Source organism: Tupaia chinensis, unplaced genomic scaffold, assembly GCF_000334495.1.
Source record: "Tupaia chinensis unplaced genomic scaffold, TupChi_1.0 Scaffold000197_1, whole genome shotgun sequence".
Classification (NCBI taxonomy): domain Eukaryota; kingdom Metazoa; phylum Chordata; class Mammalia; order Scandentia; family Tupaiidae; genus Tupaia; species Tupaia belangeri.
Window position 1 is genome coordinate 6,176,369 of NW_006159672.1, and position 13,018 is coordinate 6,189,386.

A 13,018-nucleotide genomic window follows, 5' to 3' on the forward strand; every position below is an offset into this window, starting at 1 on the left:
GCATTCCTGGGTGTGGCCATTGCCCTACCTGGCCAGCAGCACCTATTGTGATCTCTGCAGAACCTCCCAAGGACCTCCTCCTGACCAGTCCTTGGCAGTTCATGGCAGTTTGGAAGGGACACTCCTATGGGCACAAGGACACACAGAGATGGGGGTCCCTGGTGTTCTGGGAACAGACCCCTGTTGGGGTCACGGTGAACTGTCCATCCTTAAATGTTGTTGGCCCATGGGGTGGAGGTGCTTTCCCCACTCAAAAAATGGAAAACAGTATTTGCAAGAATGTGTTTCTGTTACTGGAGCTAATCCTGGCAAACACATCTCATAAAGGGATCATTCATCTTGTCACAGAGAATCTACTGATGTAGAGGATGTCATTTCCTGGACTAAGAAAGTGAAGCCCTGTGGTTTTGAAGTGTTGCCAGGTAGCTTTAGTGAGGAGTCACTCCTGGAGCTCCTGGAAGGTGTGAAGGTGTCATTGGGCTGAGGACAGTGTCAGCTGGATCACAGTTAACCATCCTGGGTTCTGAGAAGGTTCTAAGGTATATTCACCCTGACTAACCATGTAGATGCACTCTGCCAGGGAACACAGTGGGGCTCACCTGAGGAGCCTCATTCACATAGCCTTCTCACAGGTAGACTTCTCAGTGAATTTAGTACTCCCCCTGATTCTTACTCACCTTCGGGGTCCTGGATAATCAAAGTCTTCTGGTTCTATGGATTTCCGATGTTTTGTCATTGCTCGGTTTGCACATGGGTGCACATGTACACATATACACACACGTATGTGCACTGGTCCTACTGAGCAAGATTTTTATGTCCTTAAGTAAGGCCCATCTTAGGCCCTTTTTTATTAACCCTTGCTTGCCTGTTTTCTTATGAACCCTTCAGAGTATGCACCCATCCACATGAACACACTTCCGTATGCGTACACAGATGCACACACACACTGACACACTCATGACATAATTTAAGCAGAGATCCACGCTGTGGGAGCCAGAGTGGGTGCTGCTGCCATAGGTTCTGGGTTCTGGGTACAAGACTGCCTGCCAGGTTCCTGTTGTTCCAGGAGGTGTAGTGGGTTGAATTGCATTCCCTCCTAAAGCCCTTCAGTACCTGTGAATGGGACCTTATTGGGAAATAGGATCTCTGTAGATATAATCAAATTAAGGTGCAGCCACACTGGATTAAGGTGGACACCTTAAGGGAAACTCGGACTCAGGGACACACAGAGGAAAGGCCAAGTGAAGGTGGAGGCAGAGATTTGTGCAATGAGTTCACAAGCCAAGGAATTCCTGGAGCCACCAGGAGGAAGGATTCTGTCCTAGAGCTTCTGAAGGCAACTGGGCCCTGTGAGTGCTTGATTTCAGACCTTTGGCCTCCAGAGCTGGGAGAGCAAAGGCCTGTGGTCTGAAGCCCTAGTCTGTGGACCTTCATTTGGCTGTCCCAGGACACTAGCATGGGCCAGACCTGGGTTTGCGTCCTAGCCTCAGAACTTAGCCACTGAATGACGTGGTGGAGTCTAGAGCCGCTTGAGCCCCAGCCTATGAGTGGGGAGTGTGATGGTCCCTCAGGTGGTCATCTTAGTGGAAATAGAGTAGAGGAAGCCTTGGTCTGGACTGCCAGGGAAACACTGAGGACACGTCAGTGCTGCAATAGGGAATAATGAGATTCATCTCTATGCTGAGATTGCTCCAGCAGGAGTGGTGGACAGGCAAGTGGGGACCCAGGCTGAGCCCAGGAGTGTCCCGGCTGGCTGCTTCTGTTCCCAGGTGCCTCTTAGTGCCCACACAGAGCATGCAAGCTTTTTGGAGGATGCTGTTGCACCCCTTCAGCCTAGGCCTAACTGTTCTGTGGGGTGGGTAGAAATTCAGTCTAGGTTGTGTTAGAGTCAATGCAAGAAGACAACAGCTCTTATTCCTAGGACACCAGGATGTCCACACTTCCCATGGCATGGTGACATTGTGCTTTGTTCTGCCTTTGGGACAGAGCAGAGGCAAGGGAAAGGGCTGAAACCTCTTTCCTCAAACACACATTAGGGGACAGTGACCACTCCAGGCCTCTGTCCTCACCTGGCCAAGAGTCTAAAGCACTGGCTTGGTTGCAGCCTGTCCTTCCCGTGGGGAGCAGGCCCAGGGCATGAACAGGACAAGGGTGGTTGGGTCTCAAGGTGGGTGGTGGTGCCATTTGACTGTCTGGCTCCAGCAATGGAGTCATGGCCACTATGGGTACTTCAACCTTCAATGTCGTCTGCTGTCCTGGTGGGCTCTGTGGATGGGGCCCCCAACCAGCAAGGCCTTGGACCTTATAAGGTTCCCTTCTTGGGCCCAGTCCACAATCTTGGACCTGTGAGGGAAGGGGCTTCCTGTGGCACAGTGCCTCATCCTGTCCTCAGATGTGCAGGGTCCCAGGTGAAGTGGCCTCACCCTGTCCACCCATCTTTTCCTGGCCTCCCCTTCCACCCTGGCCACCAAGGCCATGGCCATCGCTGGCCTTACACTATCTTTACCTTTGTGAAGCCAGAAGCTGGGGCTGTGCCCTTCTCCTCCACTTACCAGAGACACCTGGCCAAGCTGCTTCCCCTTTTAAGCAGCTCTCTATGCCCTCCCTCACCCCACCCACACTCCTTGCCTCTGCTCCTTGGGGATGGAGGGGCATAGGTGGGTCTCAGCAGCTATCGCAGTCAGCGCTGATGCAGGGCCAGGTGTCCACCCTTATCCTGTGGCACCTGAAGATGGAAGACAACCCACAGTGTCTAGAGCAGCCCACCCCTAGGGGTTGGCATTCAGGGGATGATGTTTGGTGGGTCCGAGTAGTCAGTTTGGACAGTTGGGGATTCAAGAGCAAGGCCTAGGCTTTTGTTTTACAGTTGTGGTCTTTTTTTCTTTGCAAACAGCAAACAGTGTCCTGGGAAACCATGCCAGCAGCAAATATAGGCACAACCCTTCCCGGAGCCAAATGTTTGCCCAGCCACGGAGCTCCTGAGAGTGAGCAGGGTGACCACGGGGCATGGCCTCTCCAGGCCTGTGGTGACTCACAGATGGGGGAGCTGTCTCATGTCTTTGGAGACCTGGAGGTCACCCTGGTGGGTAGCTCTGGGCCATGTCTCTCCCACTTCATGGCTCACACTCTGAAGTGTATATTGCCCAGGTTCGGGAAGCCAGCTCTCCTGTGATTGGATGGGTCTCCTTAGCCAGGGACCTTAGCCTGGTCCCCTGCTCTTACCCCTGGTGTATTTGGTGAGGGTCCAGTCCCCTCAGTGCATGGTGTTTCCAGCGTGTGTCCTTCAGGACCCATTCGAGAATCTGTGATGTCTGTGTCTTTCTCCAGAGTGCTCAGTCAGCCAGCTGTATCTGAGGCTGTGGCTGCTTCTTCAGATGGAGCCTGGGAGGGGGTTGGGGGTGCTGCTATAAACAAGGATTACAGACGGTGGAGAGGACCAGGCAATGGGAACATTTGCATGTCCCAAATTCAGACTCCTTTGTGCAATTTTCTCACTTCCTTAAACCTAGACTCCTGGGAAGCCTGAGAGTAACTGTCACCAAGCAAGGGTCTTGCAAACCCCAAGTTTGCCACCCATTTTGCTGTGATGGCTGCCGATGGGCCTTCTCTGGTCATTGAGCTCTTGACCTGTTTATTCAAAGTTGGGGCATAGGCGCAGGTGCATAGGTGGCCTGTTGGTCATTGGCATCATGGTTCTTGGACTTGGATGTCCTGCTGAGCTTAGCTGACAGTAGCCAGAAATGGAAGGAAATGTCCCCAGGGTCTTCCTCACCTCCTCCTGCCCCAGGCTCTTTTCTGGCCCTGAGAAGCCTGAAAGCCATCACTGATTCCCACCCCACCTTACTGTCTAGTGGTCAGTGCAGCTTCTTGTTGGCAGATCTGGGGAGGTTGGGGGCCCCACTAGGGCCAGGTGCATCCTCAACAGGTGCCTTGGATTTCAGCCCCACCTATGCACTGTGCACTGTGTGGCCTCTCTCCCTGGAGGGAGGACACTGGGCCCTGGGTAGCAGCTGTGCTGTAGAAAAGGTTGGTCTGGGGGTCTGATCCCCACTGCACAGGGCCAGCCTTAGGAGAGCCTGGGGCTGGCAACTCTTTCCAGTGGGTAAATGTTGGTTTTCTCTGTAAAGACATTATCTCCCTCCTGTAAGTTTTAGTTGTAAATAGAGAATGGCCTTGTTTTCTTTTTTGTTTGTTTGTTTGTTTGAGTTTTTTAATTGCCAGAGGACACATATACTTGCCAGAGACAGAGAAAGAAAAGGAAAGCATTCCCCAGTGGGATATGGTCATGCCACAATCCTTTTTCCTCCATTTTTCCTTCCCATCTGGATATGGGATGTGCACACACATGCACCCACTGTGTTTTTCAAGCTGCCAGAGCTGGGATTCAAAGCATGATTGGCCACGTGGGATCCAACTCCCAATGCACAGTACTTAACTGTTATGTTAGGGGGCTGGCCTGAGGCCTTGATTCTTATTTCACGTTATAATACAGTGCTCTTAAGTGCAATTTTTTTCATTTAATTTATATCAATGCTATATATTTTCAAATTTTAAGAGTCTGCTAGTAATATAAGTATATAATGAAAAGAATATATCTGCGTATATTTATGGACTTTTTTCTTATGGACTATGACGATTTTGCCATCTTATAATCCCTTATTTCCCTGCCACACATAGACACAAACATAATTTTTGGCTAAATCAAAATTCAGTTTTTATATTAATAATTGCAGCCTATTCACATAAATAAACTATGAATATATTTTATTTTTATTCAACTCTTTGTTCTCTGTAGAGTTGATCTTTGCCTCATTTTTTGTCTGCTTAGTTTTTGTTTGTGAGACACAGAGAGAGAAAGAGAGAGAGAGAGAGAGAGAAATCACTCCCCAATGGGGGCATGATCATGCTGCAATCCTTTCTTCTCCATTTCTTCATTTTCTCTCAACCCAGTGTGTTTTTCAAGCCACCAAGGCCAGGTCTCAAACCGTGGACAGTGTGGGATCTGGCACCCTTAACCATTAAGCCACAGGGCTGACCCTATCTGCTTAGTTTTTATAGTCTTGTTGCTTACTCATCCCCAGCTCCCAAAGACAAAGAAATCTCTCTGTGCCTTTAGACATTTTCAGTATTTACTTCAGTTTCCTACTGCTGTGTTAACATACTCTTCCAAAACATAGTGATTTAAAATAATGCTGGTTTGTTATTTCTCAGAATTCTGTGTTCACTGGATTGAAATATCTAAAGTAATTAGTTCTCATGTGCCTGACAGCTTGGCTGGGATGGCAGAGACAACAGGGGCTGCCTGCCCCCCTCCACACACACACACACACACACACACACACACACACTCCCCTCCAGGGCCTCGCCAGGTGCTGGCTGGGCTCCCTCACAGCATGGCGGTTTCAGAGAAGTTGGAACTTCTTCCCCAGCAGCCTTGGGCTTCCAAGATACAGTGGAGAAGCTGCAGCCCCTTAAGGGCTGGGTCAGGGGCATGCTCAGCATCATGCCTGCCATTTCTGGTGGTCCGAGTGAGTTATGATGAGGAGCAGCCAGGATGTGGGGTGTTTTCAGTCTGCACTGTGCAGTGTCCTCTTTCTCAGGGCCGATGTTGCAGAGCTCTAGGCTGCAGAAGCCCTGGACTCTCCCTTCCCCTTTCCCATTTGCTAATCTCCTGACTCCCTCTCTGGTTCTCCCCCTTAGTCCAATAGCCCAGGAAAGGTGAAGTGGGAGATGTTGCAGACCTGCTGCCTTCTTGCGCCCTCCCACGGACTAGCCAGCTTGGGGGAGAACTCTGATGAGAACACTTTCCCCTCAGTGTTTGATTCAGGGGGCACCACCTTTCTTTTCTTTTCTTTCCTTTTTTTTTGAGAGGTTTTTGCTATAGGGCGTGTGCGTTCACCAGAAAGACAGAGAGAGAGAGAGAGAGAGAGAGAAAGTGAGAAATCACCTCCCACCCCTGGGGGTGAATGGCCACACTGCAATCCTTCTCCTCCATTCTCCTCTCCTCTTGGGATCTTGGACATACATGCACACGCACCTGGTGTGAGTTTAAGACACCGGGTCCGGAACTCAAACCGCAGTCAACTACATGGGAGTCCAGTGACATAGCCATTATGCCAACTGCTGGTCCCAAGGTGGCACCTTTCTTAAGGGGTAGGGCTGGCCCTGGGATACTGGGCTGAGGTGACCATCTCTCCCCAACACATCTTTTTATAGGATGGCCATGCTGTGTGGGTGTTCAGGTGGGGGGTTGGGGCACATTGGAAGCAGGCCTCATACCTGGGGATTCCCTACTGACCAGGGGATGGGTTCTCTGTTTCCCTACCCTGGGGGCCTCCTGGTGTGGGAGGGAGGTGTCCTAGTTGGATGAGGGCCCTCAGTCTGCCCCACAGGGCCCCAGACCGACAGCCACACGCAGGTCCTGCACTGTGAGCCCAAGCCATTAGCTCTGGCCATTAGAATAATGCATGGCCATTATCTCCTCAGCCATGAGCATCTGGAGGGTCTAGAGTAGCAGGCCTCTCCTCAGCACCCCTGTGTGTCGAGGCTGGTCAGCCACTCAACTTCAGGGCAAATCCTGTGGCTCAGGCTCCCAAGCCTTCCCCCAGGCAGGCCCTGGACACTACAAGTCATGGACACCAAGGGAGGTTGGCCCTATGGGTGGTTCTGGGGGCTTTAGAGGTGCCCACTGAGCCACAGAGCCTAAGTGAGCTGCCTTGAGAGACTCCTGGGGTGGTGCTCTAGTCTGACGCGTGGACCCCCCAGGAGGCCTGACTCCCAGCACTCGACCACGAGGTAATCTCTGCTCCTTTCTGCTTTCCCCAAGGTCACCGTCGGTGAGAGCACAGCTGTTGTCCTGGAACTTCTGACTTCCACCCGAGGGACCCCCATGTGCCTTCTGGCCAGCCGTGGGCACATACACACTGGGCACAGTGGTCAGCTTGGTGTGAGGCCATCAGAGAGGAGCAGGTGTGTCAGGGAGAGGACAACCCAGTGCACGGTGGCGCCTTTCGGCTGAATGTATTTATTCCTGTGACACAGACTTTAACTTACCTGGTTTGGGAAGTAGCCAGGAACTCGAAGATGTGCTTGCTGCTGCTGCTTCCCATGCTAGGGGGCATAGACAGCCCACCAGGCTCAGGGCATCCCATGGAGGACTAGGGCCAGCTGCCTGGTCTCTGGCTGCTAGTGTGGGTGGCCATGCCCAGCCATGGAGCATCCTCCTGGGTTGCCCTGAAGGCTTCAGGAAATTGCATGTGAAGGGTTCTCCTTCCCAAGCCCTTGAGTGCGAGGTCTCTGTGCACTTGAAAGCCGGGAACCCGCCATGCCTTCCCCTCCATGTTCATCCAGAGCATGGGTCCCACTGAGCACCCAGCACTGGCCTGCAAGGCCACCTTGAGAGATGCTGCTATGAGTTACCAGTACTGTGTGGAGGGGGGAGGCGCTGCCATTGCAGAAACAGGCTTAAACATTAAAAGGAAAAAAAAATAATAAAACTTGCTCTGTTGTTTATAAGAGTGCATTTCTTCCCCCTCCCTTTTGTCACTTTAAAGACCAAAAAGAAAAGGAAGAAAAGAAAAAAGTGGATCGTCTTCTCTTTGTTTCAGTATAAAAAGGAATGAAAACAAGTCTATGTCGAAGTTATTAAATACGTACTGCTGTCATGGTTTACGGTTGTGTGTTTGTTCCTGTGGTGCTGTGGGAGCTTTGCGTCCCTTTGAAGGTACTGTAGAAGGGTCCTGTGGCCACACTAATACTACAGTGGCTGTCACTGCGAGAGCAGTTTGGTTGAGTCTCCCCAGTCTTACGGCTCATCAAGGTTTTCTGACTGATGTTTGAATTTCCTAGGGAGAGGCAACATCTCTACAGATGGGGTAGTTTTGCTCTTCATGTCTTCTCTAAAACCTCCTGTGTGTTATTTCTTGGTTCGCTTGTCCAGAGCCAAGGGACATCCTAGAGTGATGGTGGCAGCTTTGTTGATCCTGGTTTTGCTAGAATATTCTGTGATCTAAGGGTGCCATTGCCTTCAGCAAGGACTATGTCCTCTCCAGGGACAGATGAGGGGACCCAATTCAGAAATATCACAGCCTGGCAGGGCCTCACCCTCACAGTTTCCTGAGTTGTGGGCTTCATTCTTGGTGGTGGTGGTGGTGGTGGTGGGTGGTAGGGGAGGCGTACTTGTCAAACTGTTTATAGCAGCAGTGCCCTTTTCTCAGACAAATTTCTCCCCAGATTAAACCCTCCCAAGGTGGAGCTCAACTCTGAGACCTTCCAGGTCCCTAGGGTCCTGGGAATTGTTTGAATATCCATAGGTGGAAGGAGACCTTGCACGAGTCCAGGGAAGCAGAGAGGGGGAACTTGGAAGAATGAAAGATGGCTCTATCCCATCCCTCCCTGCTCCCCACTCAGGTTCATGGGCAGCCCCCACCCTGCCCCTGGCCCACCCTTCCCGTGCGGGTCTAGGAGAGCAGAGGCTCTGACTCAGGTCTGGGCAGCCCAGGCTGCTAGACCTGTTGTGCTCACAGCTGCCCCGTTGTTGTTCCCCACCTGAGACCAGAAGTGAGGTCTCTGAGATGGAGACCTCTCTGTCCATTTGACGTGGTGGGCTGATGTGCCCATCAGGAGGAGAGAAGCGGCTGCTCTGGAGTGATGCCTGGATTTGGAAGGAAGTGCCATGGCAGAGAAATGACGGGGTGTTTGTTTTTTAAAGTTCCACATTGCTCTGTCAAGAAACGTGTATCAAACAGAGTGAGTGGACCTGCTCTGTGAGATTGAAAAGCCATGTCCATCCCTGGCTTGGACATTTTTGCTTCTGACTTTAGCCCAACCTGTAACTCTCAGCCCAGCCCCTGCAGGTCAGAGCAGCAGGACTAGCCCCCAAGGCCAGAATGTGAGGATGGGTATGCCAGCTGGAAGCAGCTTCCCAGGGCTTTGGCCTTTAATCCTGAGGTCCTGCGAGGCAGAGGTGGAGCTTTCAGATGCCTTGGGAGTTTGGACACTGCTACCATGAGCACACAGTGGTCAGGCAGGAGTGGAACCTGGCCTTGAATCTTGCACTTCCACCCAGGGACTCCCCAGGAAGGCTTGAGCATGGGAAAGAATTCCTGCTCTCAGGTTAACTTGGGCCAAGAGGAACCTACCATGTGGAAGTCCTGGAGACGCACAGCCTGGGGCAGATACTGGATCTTTCTGGCAGTCAGGAGGAGCCTGTGTTCCCCAGAAGCAAACACAACAGCTGAGCAGACTGCGGCCTTTGCAGTGCTTGTTGGTAGGGTGGATCATGCATCTTTAAGAGCTGTCAGGCTGGATTCACACCACTGGCACCTGTCCCTGGCTCAGAGTCAGGGGCAGGGTGGTCTTCTTCCCACTGGGAATGAAAGGAAGGGACATGGCCATCTGATCAGCAAATGGCTAGGAAAGGGCTGGCCTCTGATTTCCATCCATGGCTGTCTGCTGCACCCACATTCCTCCTGTCTACTCGGCCACCCAAGCAAAGGCAACAGCCATTCAGAGGAACCACGAGTCCCGGAGGTGCGACCAGTGGGTACTGAGTCGGGGAGGTGAAGGAAGCTGCACTAAAGGTGATTTCCTTTAAGGAAATGCCTGGACATATTCTGCTTTGGGGGCCCAGTGTCTGGTCTCTCTATTGGGGAGTTTGGAGGGAAGATCGGGAGTGCCCACCACTGTGCCAGCTCCTCTGGGCAACTCAAGGCTTTCACTAAGCCAGTGGTTCCAAGCAGGGTCTAGTAGCTGTGCACAGTCTGATTTGTGGAGATGTGCATCTTCATTGCATCAGATCGATGTGACTGCTGGCCCCGGAGCCTTGGCTTCATCTAGGCCTGAGAGGGTTGCACTCAGACACTGTCCCTCCAAACCAGATGGCACAAGATTCTGTGAGCAAAAACTGGCTTGCCTGGTGGGTCTGAGAGTGTGGGTTGGCTGTGGGCCCCACCCCCCATGAAAACCTGAGGCTACATGAAGTGGTCAGGGGGTAGGCTAGAGAGTCCCTGAAACACTAATCCTGTGAGATGATTCAAGGAAAAGTTTCCCTTCCACAGAAGTGTGCAAGTGAGATTTACACACACACGCACACACATACACGCCAGCTTATGAAAGCCTCTGAGGAGTGCTGAAATTCGAAACACAAAGCACCAGGCCCAGCCAAGGTGGTGCAGGCAGTGAGGCCCCGCTGTGCAATGCTGGAGCCACACGGGAGCTTGGTCTGCTTTGGCCACCAGTCTTCATGACCCCAAAGCCATGAATTGTATCAGAGACCCTAGCGATGCTCAAAACCTCTCACTATGCCCTGCCCCCTCAGTGTCCCCTCCCACTGACCGCTGGCTCAGGTGTCCAGGGCTGTACCTCTCAGGGCTGCCCTCTGCTGAAGCCTGCAGGACAGCCAGGCAAGAAGGCCTAGACAGAGGCTGGAATCCCCGCTGTTCCCACCTGATCTGAGCCCTGTTCTCCATCCCCTCACCCACCCCAAGCTGGGAATCAGGCAGGCAAAGCAACTGCAACTTCGGTGCTGCCCCCGGGGCATGGAGGGTGGCTAATACTTCAGTTCTAATTACGAGTGAAGGCAGCTTTTTCTCCCTTTTTTAAGTCTTTGTGACTTTCTTTAAGCAGCACATTAATCATGTTTCCCTGTCAGTTTGATTTCATGGTAGCCCACACCAAGCCCATCTAAGGAACCGGGAGGCAGGACGCGCACTGAGGTCCTGTCTCCTCGGACCTGAGCTAACATCCAGGGCAGGGCCTAAAGCCATGGGTCAGCTCCCAGCCACATCTGGGTGCCTTGGGGCATCCTGTTCTGTGCTTGGTCCTCTTTGGGTAGGGGGTGCCACCCCCACTCCTCCACCCCTCCACCCCCTGGAAAGTCTGAACACAACGGCCGGCGGGTTCCTGTCCCCAAATGCGGGCCTAGAAGTCTCCAACCTGGACTCACATGGCCAGACCACTGTCCTTGTGGTCCTCACCACCTGCCAGCTCTGTGTGATGTGCCAGTTCCAGGCTTCGCCTGGGTAGCCCCTTGCAGCCTCCCAGCACCCCTCTGAGGCAGGCCCTCCCTGTTTGTCTCCACCCTTGTGGGACACACACAGAGGGCTGGTCACAGTGAACTCCATGGCTCCCGCTCTGGTTTTTTTTTTGTTGTTGTTGTTGTTGTTTGTAAAGAGGTTTTTGCCTTCAGGCATGCATGCCAGAGAGAGAGAGAAAGAGATAGTGAGAGGGAAAGTGAGAAATCACCCCCCAGAAGTAATGGCCACACTGCAATCCCTTCTCCGTTCTCCTCCCGGGATCTTGGGTACACATTTGCGCCTGGCATGATTTTGAAGCCCCCAGGTCTGAGATTCGATCCATGGTTGGCCATGTGAGAGTCCAATGATATAACCGCTATGCCATCTGTTAGCCCCTGAGCCTGCTCTTCTTATAGCCCAGAGGGACAGGCACCTGGGGGAATGGGTACCTGGGGGAGCAGGCACTAGTCAGCTCAGCAAGGTCCTCAGGAGCAAAGTGTAGAATGGGATCGTGTGAGTCTGGAGTCTGGGGACATTAGGAGGACTAGAGGGAGCTGGTCCTGGGGCCTTTCTTACTCAGGTCCCCATCAGCAAGAATTCTCTCATGCAGAAAAGAGCTGGGCAGGGCCTCTCCACGGTCTACCCAGCGGTCCCTCACTAAAGGGCTCTAGCCCTTTAGTCTTCAAAGGGATTGTAGGGCCAAGTGTGAGTGTGATCCCATTAACCACTGGGGGCCCAGGCCAAATGGTGGTTTCCCAGGGCAGGGATATCCAGCAGCAGAGGAGGCTCCAGTCGTGGCTCTCCCAGCCACCAGCCCTTCATGAGAACAGCCACCACCTACTCTGCTCAGCAACCAGCTCACTCCTGGTCGCTGCTGTCCCTCCTCTTCACCAGGGCTGCTGTCTGTCATTGGCCCTGAGGCCAGCTGTCATTGCTTTTGATGTGGAGCAGGCCGGCTGAGAAAGGACAGGAGGGTGACAGGCCGGATGCACATGTGCAGAGAGCAGGTTTGTTTTCTGTCACTCATCCTTGTCCCCAGCCTAAGCTCCATTCCATTCCTTCAAAGGACATAGTCTCCACTACCCTCCCCACCCCTCCACTGCAGCCGGGGCACCACGGCACGCTTTGCTCTGTATTCTTCTGCCTGCTGCTTGTTCCCAGTCCTCTGCCCAAGTGGCCCTATCTCTGTCAGAACCTCTTCCCAGAGGCCACAGCCCAGAACCCCCACTCACCATCGGGGAAATGGGGGGTCAGGAGAGCCTTCTCAGCTCAGGAGCCTGGGGACAAGGCCGGTGGGGCCTCCTAGGGCCAGGCTGGCATCCTCCTTCGCCTTCCAAGGACTGGGCCCTGGTGGCCGTGGGCTCTGGGTTGATAGCATGGCAGTATGGGGCAGTGTGAGGCTAGACAGCAGCTTAGATATGACTCACGTGCCATATCTTTCTTATCCTTCACAGCAGGGCAGGGGGCTGTGCTGCAGCTTCTGCCCCCAGGACTGCCAACTCTGCCACCCTTCCTTGCCTGCAAAGCCTCCCAGCCTGCGCCCCTGTACACACACGCACCATGCTGGCTCCACAACCCAGGCCCTCCCAGCTCTCTGCTTCCCCACCAGAGCACCCAGCAGGATGGGAAGGCTGAGGGGAGGGGCAGACAAGAGCAGATATTAGAGTCCTCACTGCGGGCCAGGCGCTTGGCCACACCATGGACCTGTATCCTGTAGCTGGGAGGCAGACTTGGGGCCACCACAGCTGGTCCTGATTCCCAGTCCTCCAGGGTTAAGGATCCATAAGCCCTGGGCACTTCCAGAGCCTGCCTGGGTGGAGCAGCGCCCCGGCCGTGGCCAGGAACCAGAGAGTGCCTTCCATTTCCTGCAGTGTTTCTTTTTCTCTTTGATTATAAAATAACCCCTGTTGGTGGTAGGAAATCAGTAAAATAAATCAAATAAAAATCTCCTGCAGTCTCCTACCCCCTGTGAGCCTACTGTATATTTCTTCCCCAGGTGACTT

General features: G+C 53.0%; 1 protein-coding gene across 7 annotated transcripts in view; it reads left to right on the forward strand.

The window, feature by feature from the left end:
• PWWP2B (PWWP domain containing 2B) overlaps nucleotides 1-7,554 on the forward strand; it is a 28,728-nt gene extending 21,174 nt beyond the window's left edge. For 5 of the 7 annotated variants that reach the window (XR_003549167.1, XM_014587247.2, XM_027771237.1 and 2 more), the window contains one exon: nucleotides 6,827-7,554. The gene's annotated coding sequence lies outside the window, so the exon portion shown is untranslated. Of the gene's footprint in view, nucleotides 1-2,893; nucleotides 3,083-6,826 lie in introns of all 7 variants that reach the window. The other 2 variants (XR_003549169.1, XM_014587248.2) reach the window with 2 other exon arrangements.
• Nucleotides 7,555-13,018: the final 5,464 nt, after the last annotated feature.